The following is a 25,971-nucleotide window of genomic DNA, read 5'->3' as shown; positions in this document are numbered from 1 at the left end:
TTTATAGGTTTTCCCTGAGTGCGGATGGGTGAAGGGGTCTCCAGTTTCTAGATAGCTGCATGTAGTGCAGCCTAAGCACCGATAATTACCAGGCTTTTTACTTAAGAAATGCATAGATGTAGTAGGGCTAGGAGTGGTTACATTGGTACGAATGACCCAGTCTTTTATATTGCGACCTCTGCGGTAGCATGGTGTAAGTATGTAATTTTTTAGAGCATTGAGTTCAGGGTCCCTCGTTATGGCCTGCCAAAATTGCTTAGCTGCTTTGGTGATGATATGTGTCGAGGAAGAATGGTCCATGATGTAGATGGATTTGTCAGTTGAATTCTCCTGAACTCTGGGTTGCATGAATTGATTTTTGGGTACTGCCATTACTTTGTCATATGCTTCCTGAAGAATCTGGGCACTGTAACCTCTTTGTAAAAATTTGTCACGCATCAGGGAGATTTGTTGTTGTTCATCGTCTATAGTTGAGCAAATGCGTCTCACTCTGCAATATTGTGAGTACGGTAGAGATTTTATTAACGGTTCCGGATGATAACTGGAAGCTAATAACAGGGAATTGCAGTCAGTTGGCTTACTGTAAAGTGTAGTTGTTATGTTGCCATTTAGTAGCTTAACCTTTACATCCAAGAATGGTATTTCAGATTCACTACTGCTGTAAGTGAATTTGATGTGCTCATCCTGTGTATTAACATCGAACATCATAGTGGTAAATTCCTCATTAGTGCCACTCCAGACAATGAAGATGTCGTCGATAAAGCGACGAAAAAGTTTGAGGTTTTTAGCATAAAGTACGTTAGTAAGAAACAAGTTCTCCTCTACGTCCATCATAAAAGAGTTTGCGTACGTGGGGGCCACACATGCCCCCATCGCACAGCCCTGCTGTTGGATAAAGATCTCATTGTTGAAGACCAAGTAGTTTCTAGTGAGTACTAGATTTAAAAGTTCCAAAAATAATTCCATTTCAGGTCCATCATGCTGTGGGTTGTTACTTAGGGGGTTATTCTAGTCCATTCTTTCTGACAAAATCCTTCTTAGATGGACAAAACCATGTGCACTGCGGGTGGGGCAGATGTAACTTGTGCAGAGAGAATTAGATTTGGGTGGGGTTTTTCTTCAAAGTGAGATCTAAATTGAAGTGTAAAATCATGCAGTCAGTATTTTCCCTGCACAGAAACAAAATAACTCACCCAAATCTAATTCTCTCTGCACATGTTACATCTGCCCCCCTGCAGTGCACATGGTTTTGTCCATCTAAGAAGGATTTTATCAGAAAGAATGAACTAGAATAAACCCCTTAGTAATCTTCTAACTGCAGCCAATCCTCTATCATGTGGGATGCTAGTGTAGAGATTTACAATGTCCACAGTGCATAATAGGAGTTTTTGTGACCTGAAGTCGACATTTTGTAATTCTGTAAGAAACATACCCGTGTCCTTTAGATATGTTTTGCCAGATTGTATCAGCGGTTGAAGATGTGAGTCAAGGTATTTGGAGACCTCATACATTAGGGAGCCTCGGGCTGCTATTATGGGTCTCCCCGGTGGTTTATCAAGTTGTTTGTGGATTTTTGGTACTAAGTATAGAACCGGAATAGTTGGAGACATGTTTAGCAGCGATCCATGTATGCGCTCAGTGATTGCACCCCTGTCGACACCCCTCTGTAGGGTGTCATTCAGCTCCTTAATGAACACATCTGTTGGGTCTTGAGTTAATTTTTTATAGACCTGGGTGTCAGATAATTGTTTATTTGCCTCGTTGATATAATCACTGGTGTTCAATATAACGATTCTGCCCCCCTTATCGGCAGGGCGGATCACTATGTCATCATATTTAGCAAGCGACATAAGTGCTTGGTTCTCTTGCTTAGTGAGGTTCTTGAAATTACTGATGTCATTTTTAGCCTCATTCTCAGAGATATTTGTGATGACAGAAGTGAAAGTTTTGATTGTGTGATTGGTTGACAAGGGATCAAATAGGTACTTAGATTTCAAGATGTTTTTTTTTTTAGGGGGTTCACTGGTCGTCTGCTGAATGCTTTCTTGCTTTCCAAAGAATTCCTTCAATCGAAGTTGACGGTTGAATCTGTGTAAGTCGACTTTAGCTTGGAAGGGGTTATATTTGGTAACTGGTACAAAACTTAAACCTTTGCTTAAGACAGCAGTTTCAGAGTCAGATAGGTCGCGGCTTGACAAGTTGTATATTACTTTTTGTACTTGGATTTTACTGCTCGCGTTAAAGGTTTGCGTGCACTGGCCTGCACGTCTCGTGCGTTCTCTCTTGCGCTTGCGACTTGGGCTTTTCTGCTCAAGTTCCCTAAAGGGGGACGCTGTTGTTGGGGTTCAGCGCTTTCTGCTTCACTGTTGGATGATTGTTTGTCGGAGGTATCTGTGTCAAGGGGAAAACGCTTGTTAGTGCGTCGGCGAAATCTGGTTTGTCTTTGTCCTTGTGAAGTTGAGGAAGCCCATAAGTAAACTCTTTTCTCGTCATAGTCTTTATTGACCATTAGTAATTTTTTCTTTTTGAATTGGATTAAATCCTGTTTATATTTATTAATTTGGGCTGTTAGTTTAGCCAATAATAACCTGCCACCTTGCCTTGACAATCTCTGCCTGCTTACACCGTTATCAAGCCACCTCATACTCGCTTGCACCTCATGTAATCTGTCTCCCCTTCCTACTAGATTGTAAGCTCTTCAGAACAGAGCCCTCTTCCCTCATCTCTTCACATTTCACTCACAGCTCTCCCATTCTCAGCGACCATCTTTGTCCACACACTCATCTCCATCTTTGGCCACCAGCCCCTAGTAGCACATTGGTATAGTCCTCACTACTTACATTTGCCCCACGTGCAGTGCACATGGTTTAGCCCATTTGAGAAAGATATTACATTTGTGATCATGTCTGAATCAGGACCTGAACCCAGATCCCATGTTACAAGACAATTTTCAACTGATAAAAAATGGCTAATAATAATAGCCCGATAAAATATACTTTTTTTTTTTTTGGAGAGGGGGGCGGGGGGGGGGGGGGGGGGGAAGTAAATTTAATGGGGCTATTTGGATACTGGATACAGTATCCCAATATGTAATTGTTGAGTTGATATTTATTTCAGTTTCTTATATAGCGCAGCAGATTCTGTTGCGCTTTACAATAGTAGACCGTAATAAAACAAACTGGGTAACAACAGACAGACTTGGAGGTAAGAGGGCCCTGCTGCAAGCTTACAATCTATAGCAGGGCTCGACAAAACCCGGGGGCCAGGTCGCCATGGCGACCTGATTCTGCTTCCTGGCGACCAGATTTGCCAGGAAGCAGAACCCCCGGGCAGAGTAGTGGATTTACAGCAGCGGGCCCCGCTGTGGGTTATACGGTAAGAGCCACCGCGACAGCAGCCGGCAGAGCAGGGCACAACTCTCCCGGCTGCCGGGAGAGGGACATGGAGAGGCAGGGAGCTGGCAGCAGCCTCTGCGTTAGTAGCGGGTCCCCGTGGCTTGCTATCCTTTCAGCACATACAGCAGCCTGGGGTGCTCGTTTCAGACCACGTAAACAGATGGTGCCGCGGCGTGTTATTATGTTCATTATAGCAGGCAGCCCGGCAGAGCGGTGCACAACTCTCCCGGCAAACGCTGCATCAGAGCAGGTCCGCAGCGCGACTATTACATAAGTCAAGGCGGCTCACAAGCTAATCGGGAGCAACCAATGATGCTCTGTGCTTGAGTTTTGAAATAGGTGCACTGCGGACCTGCTCTGATGCAGCGGCAGCCGGGAGAGCTGTGCACCGCTCTGCCGCCGTGCTGGCTGTTATATTGAACATAGTATACCACTGCGGGGCCATCTGTTTAAGTGTCTTTGTTTTAACAGGGGCACCCGAGGCTATTGTAAATGCTGATAGCATAACCAGCCACGGGGACCCGCTGCTCACGCAGAGGCATCAGACTCCAGAGGCACCAGACACCAGAGTCTGCCCCTGCCTGGCATCAAGCCAGAAACCCATAGCAATGAGCATGTAAGTAAGCAACACTGTGGCATAATATGCCATGGGCATTACGTTGTGTGGTATTATATGTAATGTGCATTATGGTGTTTGGTTCACCATGTAATGGGCATTGCGGTGTGTGTTGTATATGTAATGGCCATTATTGTGTGTGGTATAGTATGCAAAAGGTTTTTCGGAGTGTGGCATAATGTGTAATGGGCATTGTGGTATGTGTAATGGGTATGTGACATATGTAATAGGCATTATGGTGTTACTTTTTGGCGCACACTGTCACTATTTTTTTTCTGGCTCCTACATTTTCATCCTCGCTCCTAGATTTTTTAGAAATTTGTCAAGCCCTGATCTATAGGGATATAGGAGGGAAACACAAGGACAGGCACCAGTAATAGCATAGCAGTCCCACCAAGTTACAAGTCCAGAAGGGAAGCTATATAATACATAAGTGCCTCAGAGGGTTATGCATGTAGAGCAGTGGTAGCAAACCCTAGCCCTCGAGAGCTACCAACAGTTCACATTTTCCAGACAACCTAGCTACTGCACAGCTGCACTCATTAATCACTGACACATTTTAAAAGATACTGATAATGGTTTGGGTAGAAGGGGGAAGAGGAGATGGGCCTAGGGCACAGGTTTAATTTATCAATAGTTATGAAGGCATACTCCGTGCAACAAAAGTGGCTAAATAATTTGTTGTAGAGTTGCGGAGGTGCTCCCTGGGAGTAGGGTAAGTATATGCAAGAAAAAGATATCCAAGAGGGATATCAAGAAGTCTCCCGGGTGGGGCACAGCCTTCTGGTTTAACAGTAATATCACAGTTAAAACTGAATTTTAATATTTAAAAGAGGTGGTCTGTTTTTAGTCAGACCTAGACAGCGTAGGACAAAGACACAACAACATCAAACATATATTAAATTCCCACTGACTTTTAAGGTGTGGGAAACAATTAATTCATTGATTGTTAGAAAGCAGTGAAAATATCAGCTTTCCTGTCTGAGAATTCCTCTGAGTATGAAGTAGATTATTTAATAAAGCCTGTGAGGGTTAATGAAACAACTTCATACTAATAATTCAGACAACTTGCCTCAAAGTTTTTGTATGACAGTATATTGATATAATATGATTATTTACTAACGTCCAATCAATACACCATAGCTGCTATAAGATTTCAAGAAAGAAGATGGAGATGAAATGAGAAAAATATACTTGAGATGAATATTATTCATGAGAGTGGCTGCTGCCTGTGTATATGATGGAATTCAGTGAATACACAGTTGAGCGGACCCCATGAGTGTCACAAGTATGGGTATAGGGAAAAAGAAAAAAGGTTTCTGCTGTTGCCAGGGGTAACCGATCAGACCCTGTTGTCTATACAACAGTGCAGAGTCAGAATAAGCACCTCTGGGAATGAGAGAACCATAGTTAGTGAGAGTAGTAGATAAGTGGAAAATCAATCACTATGTTTCCCTAGTGTATGCTGCTGCCCATTGTGTGCAGTAATTGCTGTAGTGAACAATGGGTGAGCGATGACACTCTGGTAGTGAAATATATAGAAAAGATTTTAAAGTGCGCCTTGGCATGCGGTCCTCAAATGTCCCCAATCAGAACCCTGTTGTCTAGGATTGACATTGCAGGGATAGCAACACGGGTCCAAAAGTACACCACTAGGATGCCATTTGTAGGAAAGGAAAGAGGAGTAATAGTTAATGAGTAGCAGCAATTAGGGATCCCTTCTTTAGTAATAACCAGCAATAATATGGAAATCACAGCAGTGTTCTATGCATCATATAATAAATCCTATTAGCGGCAGGTAGTAAGTCACTATTACAGTTTTTTGTCGGTAAGCTGTTTGTCACCTAAGGATTAGATTTCCTATGTATGAGTGAAATGTAAAGCCTTAGATAAACAGCTGAACAACTGAATAATGGTTTCCCAATATAGTGGCACGCTTTACAGTGTAACAATGAAGAGGGGAGGGCAATTCAGGAAAATAACAACAGAGACAGTTGTGTATAAGTGCCGCATTGGCTGCCAAACTTACGGACCAAGACCAATGGATAACCTCAGTCAGGGAGATATCGCTTAGTGTGTATGCGCGCGTCTGCACGAGAGGGCTCTGAGTGTCAAGGGTGGTCGTAGGTAGTAATTCACGGGTAGTAGATGCAGCCGGCACGGGTGTCTCTGTAGAATCTGGGCGCTTACCCCGGGTGCTCTGGTTGCTCACGCACAGCGTGACAAGTGATGGAAGGCTCTGAATGTCAGAAGCAGCCGTCAATAATGATGCGTGGCTGTTCGGGTTAATATGCGTTGTCAGCCAGATGCCGGGTGTATCTGTAGATGTAGTAAGGTTCTGCTAGGTTCTGCCGGAACCGGTGTCTCTGCAGAGTCAGCACCGGGTGCTCTGATCACTCTTGCGCAGAGTGAGGCTGCAAGTCTGCAAAAGCCGTTTGTAAGGGAGGGGAAGAAAAAACAGCTGCTGGTGTAGGATTTCAATTGCCGGTATAACACTGTCGGGATCACGATGTTAGTAGTGGAGGAGGCAAGTGGGGTAGGAAGGTGCCCGCTCGTGCACAGCGGGAACCTCTGCTCCGAGACGTACGTTTCACGTCTTGCTTTCTCAATCGGAGAAATATATCATACTGTCATACAAAAACTTTGAGGCAAGTTGTCTGAATTATTAGTATGAAGTTGTTTCATTAACCCTCACAGGCTTTATTAAATAATCTACTTCATACTCAGAGGAATTCTCAGACAGGAAAGCTGATATTTTCACTGCTTTCTAACAATCAATGAATTAATTGTTTCCCACACCTTAAAAGTCAGTGGGAATTTAATATATGTTTGATGTTGTTGTGTCTTTGTCCTACGCTGTCTAGGTCTGACTAAAAACAGACCACCTCTTTTAAATATTAAAATTCAGTTTTAACTGTGATATTACTGTTAAACCAGAAGGCTGTGCCCCACCCGGGAGACTTCTTGATATCCCTCTTGGATATCTTTTTCTTGCACATTTTAAAAGATACACAGATGGAGCTAATTAGCTCACTTGTGATTCTGTGAGGAGACCTGCAAAACATGCACTGTTGGTAGCTCTCGAGGACTAGGGTTGGCTACCCCAGGTGTAGAGCGTAAATATGATAGGCTTGCCTGAAGAGGTGAGTTTTCAGGGAACGCTTGAAAGTTTGGAGACTAGTGGAGAGTCTTATTGTGCGTGGAAGGGCATTCCATAGGTTGGGAGCAGCCTGATGAAAGTCCTGTAATAGTGAATGGGAGCTAGTGATCCGTGCAGAAGAGAGACGCAGATCTTGTGCAGAGCGGAGTGGTCAAGATGGAAGATATTTTGTGATAAGTAAAGAGATATACGTTGGTGTAGTATGGTTAATAGCTTTATATGCAAGTAGAAGTATTTTATATTGAACACGATTTATCGTATGTAAAACGGATTCAGTATTGAATCCCGGCGGTCGGGATCCCGGCGTTCAGAATCCCGATGCCGGAATCCCGACAGCCGAAATGCCGACAAGGGGGGGGACGTGGATCGCCCCCCCTTGCGGGCTCGCTAATTTATTCTCCCTCCAGGGGTGTCGTGGACACCCCAGGAGGGAGAATGTGTCGGTATGTGTCGGTATTTCGGCGGTCGGGATTCCGGCGTCGGGATTCTGAACGCCGGGATTTTAACTGCATCCCTGTAAAACAACTCCCTGGAAGTCAAGTGAAATCATAGTCAATACACTGCAGGTGCTAAAAAGCACCAGCAATGTACTGCTGATGAGTCTGATTCCGACTCAGCTTATGTTCTGCCCGTCCAACCTTCAACACACATGAGACCGCGCATCGGATCGTATGTCATACATATGTGATTTGGGTTGCTTTCTCAGTAACACAAGACAGACCATTTCGATTTGGATCCTGGCTAGGTTTTAGTGGGGTTATGGTCCCAGTCGGTGAGATGAAAGACAATTATATTGTATGCACTAATGAGTAATGGATAATTATCCTAATATTTAATAGACAGAGAAGCCAAGAAAGCAATGAATGGGAGTTGCTTTTATTATTCTATCAAACGTCACTTTAGTAACAAAAGAAAAATGTAAAACACAGGCACAGCAAGCCCCCCCCCCCCCCCATGGGTGATATTAACTGTGCACAGTGCTGGCATGGGGTGGGAGTGTAAAGCCCTGCTCAGTGCTGGCATAGCAGGGGTTGTATAAAAGCACGGTTCAGAGCTGGCATGGGGGGTAATAACCCTGCTCAGGGCTGGCATGGAGGGGGGTGTAACCCTGCTCAGGGCTGGCATTGGGGGGGGGGGTATACTCCTGCTCAGTGCTGGCATTGGGGGAGGAGGGGTATACCCTTGATCAGTGCCATACCTTTTAAAATTATGACCCCGGTGCCTGGGATGCTGCGGCTACAAGCCATGCCCCCATTTTTCATCACTATGGGGGCATGCCCAGCGTTTTGTAAGCAGCTGGCAATGCCCCAAACCCTGTGAGCATAGCGTTTATTTATTCCCCTCTGTCCAGCAGAAGCAGCCAGGGGGGACTCCCAACTGCACCCTACCACGGGACACTCCCGGCCCTAAGGGAACAGTTCCAAAATTGACAGTTGAGAGGTATGCCGGACTGCCGTCATATAGGCCTATTAGACATCCCAGAGCTGGTATAAGGGGGACTATGTAAAAACCGGACCGGACTAAACTAGACTCCGGACAAGACATCAAAATCTGCAGTCCGGAGTTTATAGGGTCCGGTCCGGGGGGTGTCTTGTCCGAGGGGGTCCCTGTGATAGCTATCACCAGGGACATGGGGGAGGGGATATTACAGCCTCCCCGTGTGGTCCGGACCGTCCGGTTTTTGCTACATGCCCGGACCATTCAGGGAGACTTTATTCTAGCCCTCCTCCTCTCCCTGGTGACAGGTGTGACAGGCAGCCCCCCCCGGACAGGACACCCCCCGGGCCGGACTCTACAAGCTCCAAAATGCACAGTTTGATGTCTGGTCCAGCGGTCCGGGGGTTTTGTCCTGGTCCGGCTTTCACCCATACCCTGTAATCTCCCCTTCCCATTGTCCCTGATAATAGCTATCACAGGGACCCCCCCGGACAAGACACCCCCCGAACAGGACATCCCCCGGACCGGACCCTATAAGCTCCGGACTGCAGATTTTGATGTCCTGTCCGGCGGTCCGGAGTCTAGTCCAGTCCGGTTTTTACATAGTCCCCGCTATACCAGCTACCTAACCCACACGTCTTCCCTAGGAACACTTGGCAGCTCCGCGACCGGCCTCCCTCCCTGGGCACACATAGAAACCTTATGCCAATCAGGTACAGTACCACGCTGCCAAATATACAGCATAGATGTTCACTGTAGGAGTTCGGTCAGCACTTGTCCATCACTGCTATACATATACATACATTCAAACGTCCCGGGGCCGCTTTGCTCTGCCCCCAACTCTGCCCAGAGTCTGACGTCGGACGAGGTTTCCGGCGAAGGAGATCTAGTCCCTACCACGCCAACACCTCAAAAACACTACAACTCCCGTTACTCTTTGCGCACAGAATCTACGTGATAATTTGCGTAGGGCTGACGCATTACACAACTAGAGTTGTGATTGGTAAACCCTCCCCTCCAATGCACTGTCGACTCAGGCCCCAGTTCAGCCAATAAGAAAGCTGTTGCTACAGTGCCCTTTATTTTTAGCATTTGCTCTTCTCACCGGAGTGTGGTATATTTACTTCTAGTAGATCATGTGAAATCCCTACGCTGATTCCAAAAGGACAAAATAGTCCCTGTGATGTCAGCAGTAACTCCTTGATTTCCCTTCCCCGAAGTAAATTAAAGCGATGACGTCTCATCCAGAACCCTGGGATATTTACATATTTAAAGCTGCCTTATGGTAGTAGATGTATAGCCCCCCCGTTCCAAGTTTACACTATTGTAATGAAGCAGAACCTCTGTTATTATGTCCATGTTTGCGATTGTTTACTAGTGATGCCAGTTATTAAATAGGAAATGTATACAATATATTAAATGGCAAAATATCTAAAATGCAAGAGTGGCTGTAAATGAGGAATATTCTACTTACCAGGAACAGATCATTCCTCTTATCATTTGTGAAGTCATTTATATACTACTACTAATAATAATATTCACAGTGCAACCATGGTATACTTAATGTTATAACATTGTTGGTATCCGGTCAATAGGTCGACACCAAAAGGTCAAGATGCACAATGTCAACATAGACAAAACCTCGGAACGAACAACAGATTGATATGTCAATAATCACATGAAAAGTCAACAATTATTATTATTTTTTTTGGAATCTCTTTTGGCCTTTTTATACTTAACCATCCACCTGAACTCTGGGAACGGTAAGAGTGCCGAGTGAAGTGGTACACTAATATGGGGTCCACATGATCTTTTTATTACATACTTGCCTACTTTTGCAAAATCATTTCAGGAAGATTATAGTTGGTAGCAGAATTTTGCACAGCGCCCCATTGAGGGGGCGTGTCATGCTCCACCCAAAGGGCGTGTCTAGCTCCATATATGGAGAGATTGTGAAAATCGGTTGTGAATGTGGCACCTAGAAGCGTGGGTGTGTACTGCTACATCTGAGAGCAATCTTTTAAAATGACTTTAGTACAAATGTAGATGAGCCCCAAAGCCATTAGTAAGAGCTACTGTACTTGGTAAAGTGCTGGGAAATGGTGCTGATGGTTCATTGTAAATGTATCTGTCTCTCATTCCTTTTTCCCCCCAAAATGTAACAGTGTAATGTGGGCTAGGTGACATGAGAGAGATTGCTAGACTAATGAGGGAGAGAGGGAGATTGCTGCTATATCAGGGAGTCTCCTGCAGAATGCAGGAGGGTAGGCAACTATGATATATTAACTCCAAAAAAACATGAAAAACCCTTGTCAACCATTTCATATATCGACCATTTCCATGTCAATATTTTGCTTATGTTGACCATTTGTCTGTCGATCTTGTTCATGTCGACCATTTGTTGTCTACCTGTTGACTGTCAAATTAGATATTGTGGACACTTTATACTGTAATTGACTATAGTAATTTCCAGCACAACTATTAAATATATGATATCTGATTAATATTTTTTTTTTGCAGGACAGACATAGGGGGTTATTCTAGTTCATTCTTTCTGACAAAATCCTTTTTAGATGGACAAAACCATGTGCACTGCGGGTGGGGCAGATGTAACTTGTGCAGAGAGAATTAGATTTGGGTGGGGTTTTACTTCAAAGTGAGAGCTATATTGCAGTGTAAACTCATGCAGTCAGTATTTTCCCTGCACAGAAACAAAATAACTCACCCAAATCTAATTCTCTCTGCACATGTTACATCTGCCCCCCTGCAGTGCACATGGTTTTGTCCATGTAAGAAGGATTTTGTCAGAAAGAATGAACTAGAATAAACCCCATAGTCCATGAGTTCCACATAATGAAAATGACTCTGGAATATCAAGCTGCTGGCATAGCATATTATTATTGCAGGATTTTGGAATCTGTTAAATAATTATCTTTTGTGATTTAGTTCACTTTATATTTTTACAAATGTGTCTCACTTCTAATACGCATCTTGAATATTCATATACACGTAAACCATATTAACAGGTCAGGATTTACCACTAGTCAACTTGGGTCCTGCGGGTACAATGGTTGGGTCCCAGAAATCCTTCCCTGGCCCTTACACAATGCAGTCTAGAGATGCATTGCGAGCCCAGTGTGAGCCACACCACATGACATCATAATGACACGTGACCCGCCCCCGCACTCAAGAGAACTGCCTGCACAGCTTAAAAGCATTACGGGGAGGGACCGCGGGCATCACACTCGCCAGCCCCAGCAGTTCCACCTCCACTTCATAAACAAACGATGCGAGTTAGGAAGTCCCAGGGCTGCCACAGTACCCAGCTGCAACTGGTCAAATTATGCAGAGGCAGAACTATAAGCATTACTACAGAGGGCATTATATGTAATCGGCACCACAGGGGGCATTATATGTATTAGCGGAACCACTGGGGGCATTATATGCATAAGTGGCACCACAGAGAGCATTATATGTAATTTAAAAGTAATTAGAAGCCTTACTGTGGGACATAAATTGTAAGGTGCATTTTTGTGTGTGAGACAAAATGGTGTCAGGGGCATAACTCTGTGGCATAATATGTAATATGCATTATGGCAGTGGTGTCAAACTCATGGCCCTCCAGCTGTTGTGGAACTGCATACCTCCCAACTGTCACGATTACAGCGGGACAGTCCCGATTTTCAGGTCCTGTACCGCTGTCCCACCCGCGGCAGGCATTGTCCCGCTGCGGGGGGTGGCAGTTGGGAGACCCCCCAATCTAATAGAATAGACGCTGTGCGCATGCGCACAGCGTCTATTCTCGTATGAAAATAAGGTTGCGGCTAATTAGCATAAGCCACACCCTCATTTGCATACACCCCGCCCCTTTCCGGACGCTCAGTGTCCCTGTTTCCCCAACACAGAAGTTGGGAGGTATGGAACTACATGTCCTAGCATGCCCTGCCACAGTTTTAGCGATCCATTATATAAAATCATTGGCAGGGCATGCTGGCACATGTAGATCCACAACAGCTGGAGGGCCATGACTTGGACACCATTGGTGTATAGTATAGTTTAATATGTACTAGGCAATACAGTGTGTGGCATAAAGTGAAATAAGCATTATGGTGTGTGGCATAATGTGTAATGGGCATTACAGTGTGCGGCATGACGTGTAGTGAGCATTATAGTGTGTGTCATAAAGTGCATTTGATTGGAAGAGTACCGAACACATAATGCTTTCCCACATCATTTTGCCAACATTCTAGATAACTGTCCTAACAATTGCCATTTGATGAATTTGGGTGGGACACTATATAACCAGTGAAGCCAGTGACTGAACATAACAATAATAAGTTATGCCAGGGACACACTAAACAAAGGCCTTTATTCTGGTTGACTCGCTCAGATGCGAATTTGCATCCTTGCGAGTCACCCTAACCCCGCCTTGTGAATGGTAAGCTGACGCCACCCATTCACACTTGGGATTTGTTCACAAGGCTTGCGAATGGATGTTTTACATCAGGGATGAAAAACCTTTGGCCCTCCAGCTAGTTGTGGAACTACACATCCCAGCATGCCTTGTTACAGTTTTGCTATGTGGTCATGCTACACCTGTTGCAGGGCATGCTGGGATGTGTAGTTCAACAACAGCTGGAGGGCCGAAGGTTTACTATCCCTATTTTACATAAACATCCATTAGCATGCCAGTGTGAAAACTCCCCCATCTTTCGATGGTTACCTACCATCGAATGATGGCGAAGGCACAAGCATATGTAAGGGTGGTCCAGACCACCCTTACATATGCATGTAGAATTGCAGGGAATTAGGCGGGCAGCTGACATCCGGTTATGTCAGCTGTCCGCCCCCTACACATGTGCCACGGATGCATTAGCATGTGTACGCCCAGCGTTTTCATGTGAACGCCCATGAAACACCAGGCGTTCACATATGCTAATGTGCCACCCCAGCATCCCACTCCCCTCTCCACCCCCCGCTCGCAAGGCTGGTGCATGCACCCGTGCGACGAGCGGCCACTGCGAATGAACCAGAATAAGGGCCAAAGTGTACACAATGCGACGCCGGGGGTGATAGACCCGGGGTGATACCAGCTTCAGCAAGTGCATACACATTTGTTGATTATTATTATAATCTTTAATTTATATTGCAACACAATTTGCAGAGCCCAATCACATAGTGCATAAACTAAAAAGCAAAACAGTGACTTACAGTTTTTTGAAGTTCTGGGCATTGGTAGTAGTGTCTGAGCCCTCTAGAGCTCAGACTCTACTGTGCTGTGCACTAGTGCAGCAATACGGTGGAGGCCACCCGGAGAGAGGAGGGGGCCCGAACGGAGGAGGCTTTACACGGGCCTCCTCCTCTCTTAAACCGCCTCTGCTTATAGTTGAATACAATAGAGGACAAGTACAGGGTATATAACCCCCTATCCTCATCAGCGGACGCATTGAAATAAGTATCAGGGTGGCAGAAAACCAAAGATGGTTTAAGTAATATCCCTTTCAGACTGCAAAATGCAGGGTCACACCGGGACTTTGAAATGGTTCAGTCCCGGTGCAACCCTGCATTTTAGTCTTTTCAGATTACTTTGCTGACATCATCCGGGGGCACGGTAGAGCGGCGGTGCATCATCAGGGGCAGGAGAGGAGGCAGCGCTTAGAGCGGGCACTGCTACAAGCACTGCCTCTTCCATTGTTGTGAACGAGAAACGGGTTGCTCGACCTGATTAACCCGTTCACACCGTCAACGAACCGGTAAGAACCTTTCTTTTTACTCGGTGATATTGCCATGTTGCTACTGGTTTGCGGGACCTGGTAAGCCCTTTCACATCGCACCAATTACTGGGTCGAACCGTCAAGAAACCGCATGAACCCTGTAATTAGGTGCAATGTCATTCATTCATACTGGCTGAAATGAGAGACAGCAGGGGAGGGGAGGGGAGGGGAGGGGAGGGGAGGGGAGGGGAGGGGAGGGGAGGGGAGGGGAGGGGGGGGGGGGGGGGGGGGAATGCAACATGGCCCATTCTAGCAATGTCTCCTGGCTGCCATGCATATGGGAGCGTGCATAGGCAAAAACATAAACCCTTATTCAGATCTGATCGCAGTACAAATTTGTTCTCAAATTGGGCAAAACCATGTGCACTGCAGGTGGGGCAGATGTAACATGTGCAGAGAGAGTTAGATTTTTGTGAGTTATTTTGTTTCTGTGCAGGGTAAATACTGGCTGCTTTATTTTTACACTGCAATTTAGATTTCAGTTTCAACACACCCCACCCAAATTTAACTCTCTCTGCACACGTTATATCTGCCCCACCCGCAGTGAACATGGTTTTGCCCATTTTGAGAACAAATTTGTAATGCGATCAGATCTGAATAAGGGCCATAGTGTGCACACTAAACAAGATTTCGATTTTGAAGTTCTATGGTTGGAATAGACAACATCGTTAGACTCTGCACAAGTCTATTATTTAGAGAGTTCTGTGTATGGAAATTTATTTTAATTAAAGGATTAATTGTGAAAAATATTTTTCAAGTCAAATTTAAACTATCTACCATGTTTGGATTTATGTGCCAATAAAACTATTTTAATACTGGAAAAACCACATAGTCCATGCTTATGTGTAAATGTAAACATTTCATAAACACTTAAAAGGAATGGAAACATGTACATTCAATTGACTGGTATCTCACACAAATGAAAAATCAAACCGATATTGTAATATGTATCAATAAATGTTATTACAGTTACACTGACATAGGACACTATTATAAGCGGTATTCAAACAGTTAAGGTTGCAGGGAAAGCTTCAGAATGTAGATCCGTCAACTCCTCTCCCAAGCCTCAGCACCCTGGGTGTGTGAATGTGGGATCCCTCCGCAGGGTTGCTAAGGGTGAAACTTTTCCCCTGACTTCCCTCACTTTGGGCCAGGAGGAGGGAGGCTGCGGGATCCCAGCGGACTCAGTGACCCCCCTCCCCGACATAGCACCCTAAAAAAACACAAGGGGACCCCCTCATAAAGAACAATACAAGCACTTTCTACACCTCCTCCTGCTGCACCCAAAGCACAGCCAGCCCAAGTCATAGGATTCTGACACACAACTACCGACCAAGTAAGGATCGCTTTATAGGAGAACCGTGCGTTTAGGATATCTGTATTTATTTTGTATTATTATCTCTACCTTAACGACGCTTTATAGAAGATAGTGATACTACTCGCATTGTGGTGGTGGTAATGTCACCCTTAAAGTTGCAGTGGGGTGCATCTCTAATTAGGGACTGCCTAATGCGAGAGCTATGGTAGCTTATTCCACGGTATGAACGTCTGCCTGGCTCGTAGTGTTTCTCATGTAAGTGGGTGTGCATGTAGTGTATAATTACTTGTCTTGTGGGTGTAGGGTGGTGGGGTGAGAGCCTGACTTATATGCAGCATATGGTTATGGTAACCCCTACACTTCAGTGTACCCAATGAGGGTGTTCTCCATGTACCAGCACTGTACCTGATCATAATGTCCTTCCTTGTGTAATGTGACAGATCACTGTACAGGGTTCCCTGTTAGTACTATGCAAGATGCCTCTTAATAGTCAATATTATATTACATGTAAGAAGCACTACTGTTTATCTATTACTGTAATAGGGATGGCATATAATCTATCCTTTTTACTATTTTTATATACATCTCTGTTCCCCCCCCTGTATGTGTGTGTTCTCCTGGGCTCCATTATAAACCAGACCCTATGATGTTAGCATTGTGAATGGATTAGAATGAAACCTTTTGCTTGTCAAGTAACTTACATTTTGTGAAATCTACCATAGGGATTAATGGTGCACATATGATGGGTAGTAGGTTGTATGTTTTGCTCAGTTTGCTGGATCTAATATGGCTGCCTGTGAGGGAGCAGCTGTTTATTACAATTTTCCTACCAAAGGCCTGGGCTTTAATGCTGAAGGGTTTGGTGACGCTTTTGGATCAGTGGACTTTGGTCAGTGATCTAGAACATAAATACATATTATTCTTTAGCAGCATATCTGTTTAACACTGGTACGTCAACATTTTTTTTAAAGGAATCGTATGTCGTGTGTTAAAAGCTGGTGTACCCTCTCTACACTTACTATGAACCGGATTATTGTGATGGCTAAACCCCTTGTTAGTTTATAGTTTTGTTGGCCCTTTTTCAAAGCCTGCATCGATACTATTTACAAGTTAATAAAACCTATTGTCTGGTATTCTAGTAATCCTATTTTTCAACCAATTGGTGGAATGTATCTATGTATTTTGTTTGGTAAAACATGATCAAGTCAAACATAAGGTGTTATATTTCCTTTTTGATTTTCTTATATAAATCTGTAGCCAGTTTATGTAGAAAAATATATATCTGGCATTGGCAGCCGTTTTTATAATCTTTAGCAGATAGGGGAAACTGTTGTGTGGTACCTGGTATTAGTGGTTTTCTTTTGTGTGAACTGTGGCATAGACATGACTACCCAATGTATATGTATATATAAAAAAAGAAAACTTTTGGAAGCAGATATACTTGTGTTATACACTAGCAGGGTCTGAGTGTTTATGGTCTATTAGTCCATAATTGTGATGAGTGGTTTGTGTTAAATCCTTGTCAGTTTTAGGCACAATTGTACATTGCTAGTAGAACAAAAAGGGCACTAAATCCTAGGAATACAGATCCAGAAGTACAAGGTTATTGGCCTCCTCCCTCTCACCTTGTTTAATGTGTAAACAGCCATTTAATGTCAGCTGCTCCAGCCCTTTAAACATGCAGTGAAGGTGGCCTGTGATTGGTTGGTCCACTCCACACCCACTCGACATGTCCATCTAGAATGTTTTCGTTGTTGTTTTAACCCCTTTGCTGACAGTGCACTCAGCCCATCTGCTAGTAAAAGGGTTTACAGAGGCTGAAATCTAAAAATGGATATGACATCTGACCTTTTGAAAGAAGCTAGCTCTACTCTGGATACATTAATCCTCTGTTTTCCCTGAGTTAATTATTATAATTTTTTTGGCTCATTCCTACAATGAAATATTGAAGTAAAAAACTAAAACCACTTATCGAGTGTACCCACGCTTTGATTTTGACGTGATTTCAATTCGATTTTTGCTTCTAGAAGCAAAATCAAATCAACCCGAAATCGAATGTGGTTTTTTTTTTTTTTTTTTTTTTTTTTTTTTGACACGTTCGATCCACATTCAATACGATGCGCACTCCCGTTTTTGTCTAAATAAAACAGAAAAATACTGTGCAGGCAAAACTATTGAATACAATCTAGTAAATCGAATGTGTACACTGTGATATCAAATCTAATGCAAAAGTACAGATCTATTGCCAAATTGAATGGAAAGATCGGTACTTCCTCATCTTTGCAGCCCCCGCTTACACATGTAGCGTACGGCGCACCACCCTGGGTCCACACCACCATCTATTACCTTTTAGTAAAGTTGTGGCGACCAACGCAAGCCCCCTATACTGAAAGCGGCTAACGTATGCGGTGGCTGCAAAGATGAGGAAGTACCAAAAGATCGGTACTTTTGTACCGATCTGGGTGCCCATTTTTTATTGTATGCCTTAAGTTAAGGCATACAATCAGATGTGATGGAGCCGATTTTTACATTGGATCCAATGTTAAATGGTCCCTGAGACCCAATTTTACATTGGCTCCAATGTTAAATGCCCCGCAGACCCCATTTTTTATTGTATACCCACCCTGTTCATACCCCCACTATCCAAGTGGGCATGGAGTTGATTTTATATAGTGTGGCGAGCCAACGAGCCCAAAACGTGGCGCTCGCCACACTATATAAAATCAACTCCATGCCCACTTGGATAGTGGGGGTATGAACAGGGTGGGTATACAATAAAAAATGGGGTCTGAGGGGCATTTAACATGGGACCCAATGTAAAATCGGGTCTCAGGCACCATTTAACATTGGATCCAATGTAAAAATCGGGCGCCCAGATATTACACAAGTACTGAGAGATCTAATGGAAAATCGAATCACAAATCAAATGTAAAGCAAATCGAAACGTGTGTACACATCTCTTCTGTAATTTCCCAAATTACAATAAAATCAATCGCTGTGTATTGCAAAAAAGAAATCATCAATAATACATGGTAGCATGACTCTGTAGGCCAAATGCTGGGAACAACACGATACGATGCAGAAATCAAAGTGAATAATCTACAGATTTCTCTGACCAATCTGTCTGTGGGCAACACTTTTGTTGGTAAGCTGCTCAATCAGAGGTCTGTCACTCAGGTGCCAAAAGGGAGGGGTAATTCTGGTTAGGAAAACAACATTTTGTATCCCAATTTCACACTGAGTGAGAGATATATCTACATAATAATCAGATAATACAGAGATCTTGGTTGCATATATCTGCAGATATAGGGCTAAGCCCCCAGGCCGTACGTCAAGGCATCTGTCACTGGGGGTCCCTAATACTGGGTATGGGTCTGCCGACACAGGCTGTCTGTGGGAGCAAAAATCATGCTATAATGTATGGGAGCATATGACAATCAACCATTTCCTCCTAAACACTGGAAAGTGGACAAATATGTTAAATCAAATGGGTATAAGTAAGTTGTTTGAATGACCATTGACTATTTTGCAGTGTTTGGGAGCACATGTTCCATTCTCCTATGTTCTTATACATTACCAGATATATTGGACAGATAAATATTAGGCCCCCATACACCAGAAAGACTTTGCACACAATCATACAATCTCAAAGGATTGTATGCAGGTTGTGTGCATGCAATCTTGCAATGCACAGTCCTGTAGGTTGGAGGATTGGTCCTCTGATCACTCATGCTGCACGTCTGATCCGTTGGCATTGGAAGCTGATTGGATTTGCTTTTAAGCACATGCAAATGATCATAAAGCTATGTACACACATTTCGTTTTGCTTTAGTTTCGATGTTAGATTAGATTTTTTTATTGGATCTGGCAGTAGATCGTAGATCTTCCCATTCAGTTTGGCATTAGAGCTGTACTTTTGCATTAGATATCGAATTCGACTTACATTTACTGGATCGAATTCGATATTTCCTTGGCTGCACAGTTTGTTTCTTTTCGATTTTTGAGAAAACTGGAGTGAGCATCGAATCGAAAGTGTCCTAAAAACCATTCGATGTGGATTTGATTTAGCTTCTATAGGCAAAATCGAATCAAACGGGGAAAAATCGAAGCATGTGTACACAACTTTAGACAGCTCATACAACAGGCATCATTTGAGTGGCAGTTTAGGTGTATACAATCAATTGTGAGTCAAGCGGTCGTATGCAGCAGCTGGATCCTATGGTGGATTGTGAGTATATTGTGTCTCCAAAAATCACCAAGGATTGCCTGGGAATTGAAGGGAAAGTTGAACACAATCATGATTGTAAGCAGGTCTTTCTGATGTATGACAACCTTTATGTGGGGTACACACCAGGACGATTTGGCCCAAAATTACCCAATTTAGATACAATCGGTCGAGATTGTATCTCAATTGGGCATGTTTTGGGTCCTTTGATCCGATCCAATGCGCGGCACCGCGGGTTGTTAAGTCGTTTTTCAGATTCCACCTGCAGCAGGTAGGATCTGTAAACTACCATTCTAGTCGCTACGGGTTGCAATCAGATCGTGAGCGGGTCGCACAATCATCTTATGACCCGCTCACGATCTGCATTGTTGTGGCGTGTACCCAGCATTTATCTAGACTCCTCTAGATAAATAATGGTCTATAGCAGGGGTGGCCAAACCGTTCCTCGAGATCTACCAACGGTCCACGTTTTCCAGGTTACCTAGCTGGTTCACAGCTGCAGTCATTACTAAAGGCCCATACACACTGGGCGACTTTGAGCTGAAAGTCGCTCAATACAGCAGGTTTGGCTTTCCCCGCAGCGATGAAAGCGATCATCACTGTCCATACACGCTGGGCATAGTCGCCCAGTGTGTATGGACCTTAACTGTCACATTAGATCCACAGGTTGCCTGGAAAACATGCACCGTTGGTAGATCTTGAGGACAGGTTTGGCCACCCCTGGTCTATAGAGATACCAAGTTTTAATGTCAAAAATATTCTTAATGTCAGCTTGAATTGTTGGGTCTAGATATTCTATGTAAAGCCCCCAATTATCATCAAAATGTAGATGCACACGATCTGTGAAGAGAGCATGTCTCCTAGTGTGTGTGTGTGTGGTTTTTTTTTTTTTTTTTTTTTTTTTTTTATAAATGTCTGATAAAAATACTTCTATGGGCTTCCTAACTTCAACATGTTAGAATTACTGTGAAAACAATGTTAAACTAAAGGATAAAACAATACTTAATAATGTGAAAACAATTTCTGCTCAACCAGTATGACTGAGGGAAATGTGCTATTGAATTTATTTATTTTTTAACCTAAGGTACACAACACAGTCCAGCTGACCAGTCTAAGGGGGGCATTCAATCACCAGCGATGGCCGCCGGTCCCTATTCAATGCTGTCTTCCTCGACCGCATTGAGCAGGGTATCTTGGCAGAACGAGCCCGACTTCACAAGCTGTCAGGCTCGTTCTCCCGAGTACGGCTGGGAAGTAACTGGCTGCAGCTCGCCTTTACCCAGCCGCAACTCGCGTCCACGCCCCCTTTTTGTCCCGCTGCAGACGGGACCTTGAATCATGCCTGCATGTTCTCGGTTGAGCGGACCGAGAACGGGACAGGAATACCCCCCTAAAGGTGGAGAAGCATAAATTGTTCTTCATCGGTCCAGCAGTAGATTAACTTGTTTTATTGCTTGAACATTGTTTCCATGGAAGAATAGATCCAGCTAATATCTTAAATCTGGTTGAACTATAGATATACTAAGACCGTCACAAGGATATAAACATTAACCTTAATGTGTTGGTTCACTTGGCATGAAAATTTAGTTAGTTAAATATTCCCAGGTGGTTAGAACATGTGAAATGCAGTAAAGGGAAAAAAAAATAATTTTATGCAAATATCGGGTGTGCAAATAGTGGGAAATATTTTTTTATTTTAATTTTTTGCCAGTACCCACTGGAGGTTACTCAATAAAGCTCTGTTCTGGTGCATCTAGCTATAAAGTCAGCTGTTTTTAAGCGCTTAAATAAGATTTATTTATTTTATTTTTTCCTATGGTGCAACCATTCGTTTGGTCAGTTCTAGCCAATATGCGTGGCTAAACCTGACTATAATGAGCGCAATTATTGTGAAAAATCCCTTCAATTGCATATCGCACAATTATCTCCTCTCACTTTAAACAGTAGATCAGGTGATACTATGACTATTGAATATGGCCCAGAGAGTCCCTGCAAAGTTGCATGTGCTCAAACCACGTAAAGCAGGTGGACTAGTCCGAACCAGGTATGTCTTCTACGTGCTTGATGAAGGTCTCCTGCAGCTTCTGGTCTGTATAGCAGATAATCAAGCTCCTGGATCGGCAAGAAAATCCACCACTTTCCTGGACTTGTGGGATTGTCCTGATAGATAAGGGCACCATAAATGCAATGGTTGGCATAAGTCCCCAGTGATGTGCTGCAGGACCATTCTTTGCCCCCAAAACAGCCACAGTTTTCAAAACCTCCTTCTGCTCTAATTAGCTGATGGGGCATGGAGTATCAAGTGGATGGATCCAGATGTGCCACAGGCAGCATCAACTATGATCTGCATGGCAGTAATGTTGTTCTTTGTTAGAGCTGCCGAAATTTAGCAAAATCTCAAATAAAGCTGTTAAGTTCTCTGGTTCCTCCTGTCAGTCAGAAGTCCTGCTGTTACAGACCACTGCTGTAATTGTAGAAGAGCATGACTTTCCAGGTTTGTGAAGGAAGTGAACATAATGACTTCTGCAATTTATCTACCAGTCTTTAAAATGACAGAAGCTGATTGGTTGCTTTGGGGAACTATTTCATTTTGGTACAGATGTAGCCACTTTCATTGTGGCATCATTCTGCAACATACATGACGCGCGTGTCTGTCTTGGTTGGACCTCGGCTCATTAAGAATGCATTAGCCAGCAGCCTAAGAGGCTGGTGCAATGGGTGTGGATCATGAGGTTGACTACTAATGTTACACAAGCATTAGGTCGACATTGGGTAGGTCATCAAAAGGTCAACATGGGTTTTACGCTCCCCTTTTTTTTTAATGTCCCAAATTTTGACATGTACACCATATCACATGGCTCGCTTCATCGCTGTGCTCGGCACACTATTATATTCTCCTTCCACGCCCTAGTGGATGTTGGGGCATGAAATACTGCCTTCTCAGCTCAAGAAACCTTTTGACTGTAGACCTTCCCAAAAGCAATGTCGATCTGGTGACCGTATACCTGTTCAACTTGGTGTGTCAGAAGGGCACCAGCGGCTGCAATGTAGCCACAGTGAGTGTGGCTACATCTGTGCATCACCACATATGAAAGGTCGGTCTGGGGACTTATATTTGTAAACTGCACTGTGTGGTACGTCTGGGTGCATACAGGACTGATTGTGTGGGAATTCTTTAGGCTTGCCAGATGTTGCTAGCAGTTTATTTAGTACCAGTTATTTATATAACGCACACATTTCACAGCGCTTTACAGAGTATAGTTGAACATTCACATCAGTCCCTGCCCCAGTAGAGCTTACAATCATTGGGGCAGATGTATTAAGCTTTAACAAGAGATAAATCCAAGGGTAATAAGGAGATAAACATCCAGCCAATCACCTGCTAACTGCCATGTTACAGCCTGTGTTTGAAAAAAGTCAGTAAGGAGCTGATTGGCTGGACGTTTATCTCTCCTTATCACCCTTCTCTTGTTAAGGCTTGATACATCTGCCCCTATATTCCTTACCACATGTACACACGCTCACAGACATTCTAGGGTTCATGAACCTACCAGTATATTGTTGGATTGTGGGAGGCAACCGGAGTACCCGGCAGAAACCCACAAAAGCACGGTGAGAATATACAAACTCTGCACAATTGGGGCTATGGTGGGAATGGAACCCATGACCTCAGTGGTGGGAAGCAGTAATGCTAACCATTACACCGCCCGTGCTGCCCCTAATTAATGGAACCTGTGCTCAGCATTGGTTGTACCTGTAATCTTCTGCTTGGGCCTTAAATTAATACTTTGGGCCTGATTCAGACCCAATCGTTCTCGGCCGAATTCAGCCCTGTTTCTGATTTGTGCAGGTCTGCGCGTGTGCAGACTTCCTGGGCGAATGCCTTTCAGCGAGTGTCACACTCGCCGAGGAACGCAGGTGGGTTGATGCCTGCTCGGGATGGATGGTGACGTCAGCTCCTGCCCCCTTTTCGTCCATCTCCATTAGAAATAAGTCAGTCTAAACCAGGGCTTGGCAAATTTTTTCTAAAATCTAGGAGCCAGGACAAAAGTTTAGGAGCCAGACAAAGTAAATCGCCCAAAATATTACAGTGACTGAAAACTCGTACAAGGTGTACTTTTAAAGCAGTATTAAACAGGAAATGCATATAACAATAATGCAATAACAAAAATGGCCTTAGATATGCGTGGACCTTCCACGTCATTCAATGGTCGGCGACCATTGACTGATGTGGGTGTTCCCCTGCAAATGGATGTTCATGTTAAATTAATCCATTTGCAGCTTCTGTGACCATATGCAGCGTGCGATGGGGGTGGGGCCTACCGGCATTCGGCGTCTGGAGGACTTGCAAGGCTGCAAACCTGCCGCCTTGTGAATTAACCATAATAACCCCCCATAGTGCCACGATGGGGCAGAGGGAGCCTAGGATACCCCAGCAGCCTTATTGCAGCCAGAGGGGGAGAAGGCGCTATACATTATACAAATGGACCTGGGGCCTGCACTGCATGGAGGTGATGTGCTGTCTTTCACCTAACCGCACATCGCTCCTCCTGCACACAGTGCACAGTGGCGCCGCTCCGTCATCTTTAGGGAATGTGGCTGAGCTGCCCCTGTTCCGATGCCTCTACATGTCCCCCCTCCGATGCCGGCGCTGCTGCCACTCGTACACGGTGACGGACACAGCGACACTCGACAGCACCACACATTACTGTGGACATCAGCAGAGCAGGCAGAGAGCATGCGGTGTCACTCAGCAGCTGCCCCCGGACCACAGTCTCCTCCTCCCTGGCTGCAATGATGCTGGATACAGCAATAACCTGCCACGATGTTCCGCTCTACCGCGGATCTCTGTTGGATGCGCTATGCTGAGTGGAGAGGAGGTGGCTTAGGCAGGAGCTGGGACACACTGCCGCTGGGTGCTATGCTATCTCCTCAGAAGGTGGCAGGCCAGAATCTAGTCGCCAGACAAGAAAATCTGGTCGCCGTGGCGACTGGGGTTTGTCGAGCCCTGGTCTAAACTGACTGTTATTTGCGACCATTGAATGATGCTTCACTTGTTTGGCTGCATGCAAGGGGATGTGTAAGTATACATATTCCCTTGCATGCAAATGTGGGCGGGTGACATTTACATGTTCGCTAGGCTGCAAACATACGCAGCCTAGTGTACAGGTCTGAATCAAGCCCTATAGCTGTGTACACAAGGGGGCAATATATTGCGTAGTGTCTCCTTTTCATCAGCGACCAGAGATGGTTGCTGATGAAAGGGAGCCACAGAGGGAATCAGCTGGTCGCAGGAGCGGGAGTGCGCACCTGGCGATTTATCACCGGTGCACACTCCATGGTCGCTCAGCGACCATATTGCCAGCGATTATAGCCCATGTACGCACCTTTAGGGCGCTATTCAATTGTTGCAGACTACAGGCAGATGGTTCCCGATAGAGCTACTCAATTGTTGCTTTGATTCAAGCAGATTGGCTGCTGGCCTTTTTAGAGCACACCCTCTTGGGGTGATGAGCTGAAATAAGCAAAAGTTGCCCATTTAAGTCTAAATCTGACCCTAATGTGTGATATGAAGCACCAATTGAATAGTGCCATATATCTCTTAATTAGTATTATTAGATGCGGGTTTTTTTTATCAGAATATAGAATGATCTATAAAAAATAAAATGACGCACACATTCATTCATTTATTTTCAGTTTCTTATATAGCGCACCATATTCCGTTGCACTTTACAATTGGAAACAACAGTGATTTAAACATGGCGGTAGGAGGGCTCTACTCGCAAGCTTACAATCTAGAAGATTCTTTCCAATTTGGCTGGTTGGAATAAAAACTTGGATGTTTCTGGGAACAAATTACAATCCAGGATTTGGACATCGGCGACTTGGCAATAAGCTGGTTCGCTGATTTCACTCGGGGGCAGTGGAGCGTCATTGATGGGCGGGAGAGGAGGCAGTGCTTGATGCTGCCTCCTCCCTATAGGGTAAATGGGACTGGGTCCCTTGACCTGGGTTACCTTTTTTTATACTGCCCAGCAACCTGGGT

The 25,971-nt window shown here is 44.4% G+C and overlaps 1 protein-coding gene across 1 annotated transcript in view; it reads left to right on the top strand.

Moving 5' to 3' along the window:
* Window positions 1–15,485: 15,485 nt before the first annotated feature.
* TOB2 (transducer of ERBB2, 2) overlaps window positions 15,486–25,971 on the top strand; it is a 35,851-nt gene continuing 25,365 nt past the window's right edge. Inside the window, exon 1 of the mRNA XM_083156546.1 lies at window positions 15,486–15,718. The gene's annotated coding sequence lies outside the window, so the exon portion shown is untranslated. The remainder of the gene's footprint in view (window positions 15,719–25,971) is intronic.

This window comes from Crinia signifera, chromosome 8, assembly GCF_055691185.1.
Source record: "Crinia signifera chromosome 8, ASM5569118v1, whole genome shotgun sequence".
Classification (NCBI taxonomy): Eukaryota; Metazoa; Chordata; class Amphibia; order Anura; family Myobatrachidae; genus Crinia; species Crinia signifera.
Note: the sequence above shows the minus strand (reverse complement) of the source record. Positions and strands in the feature narration are given on the sequence as shown.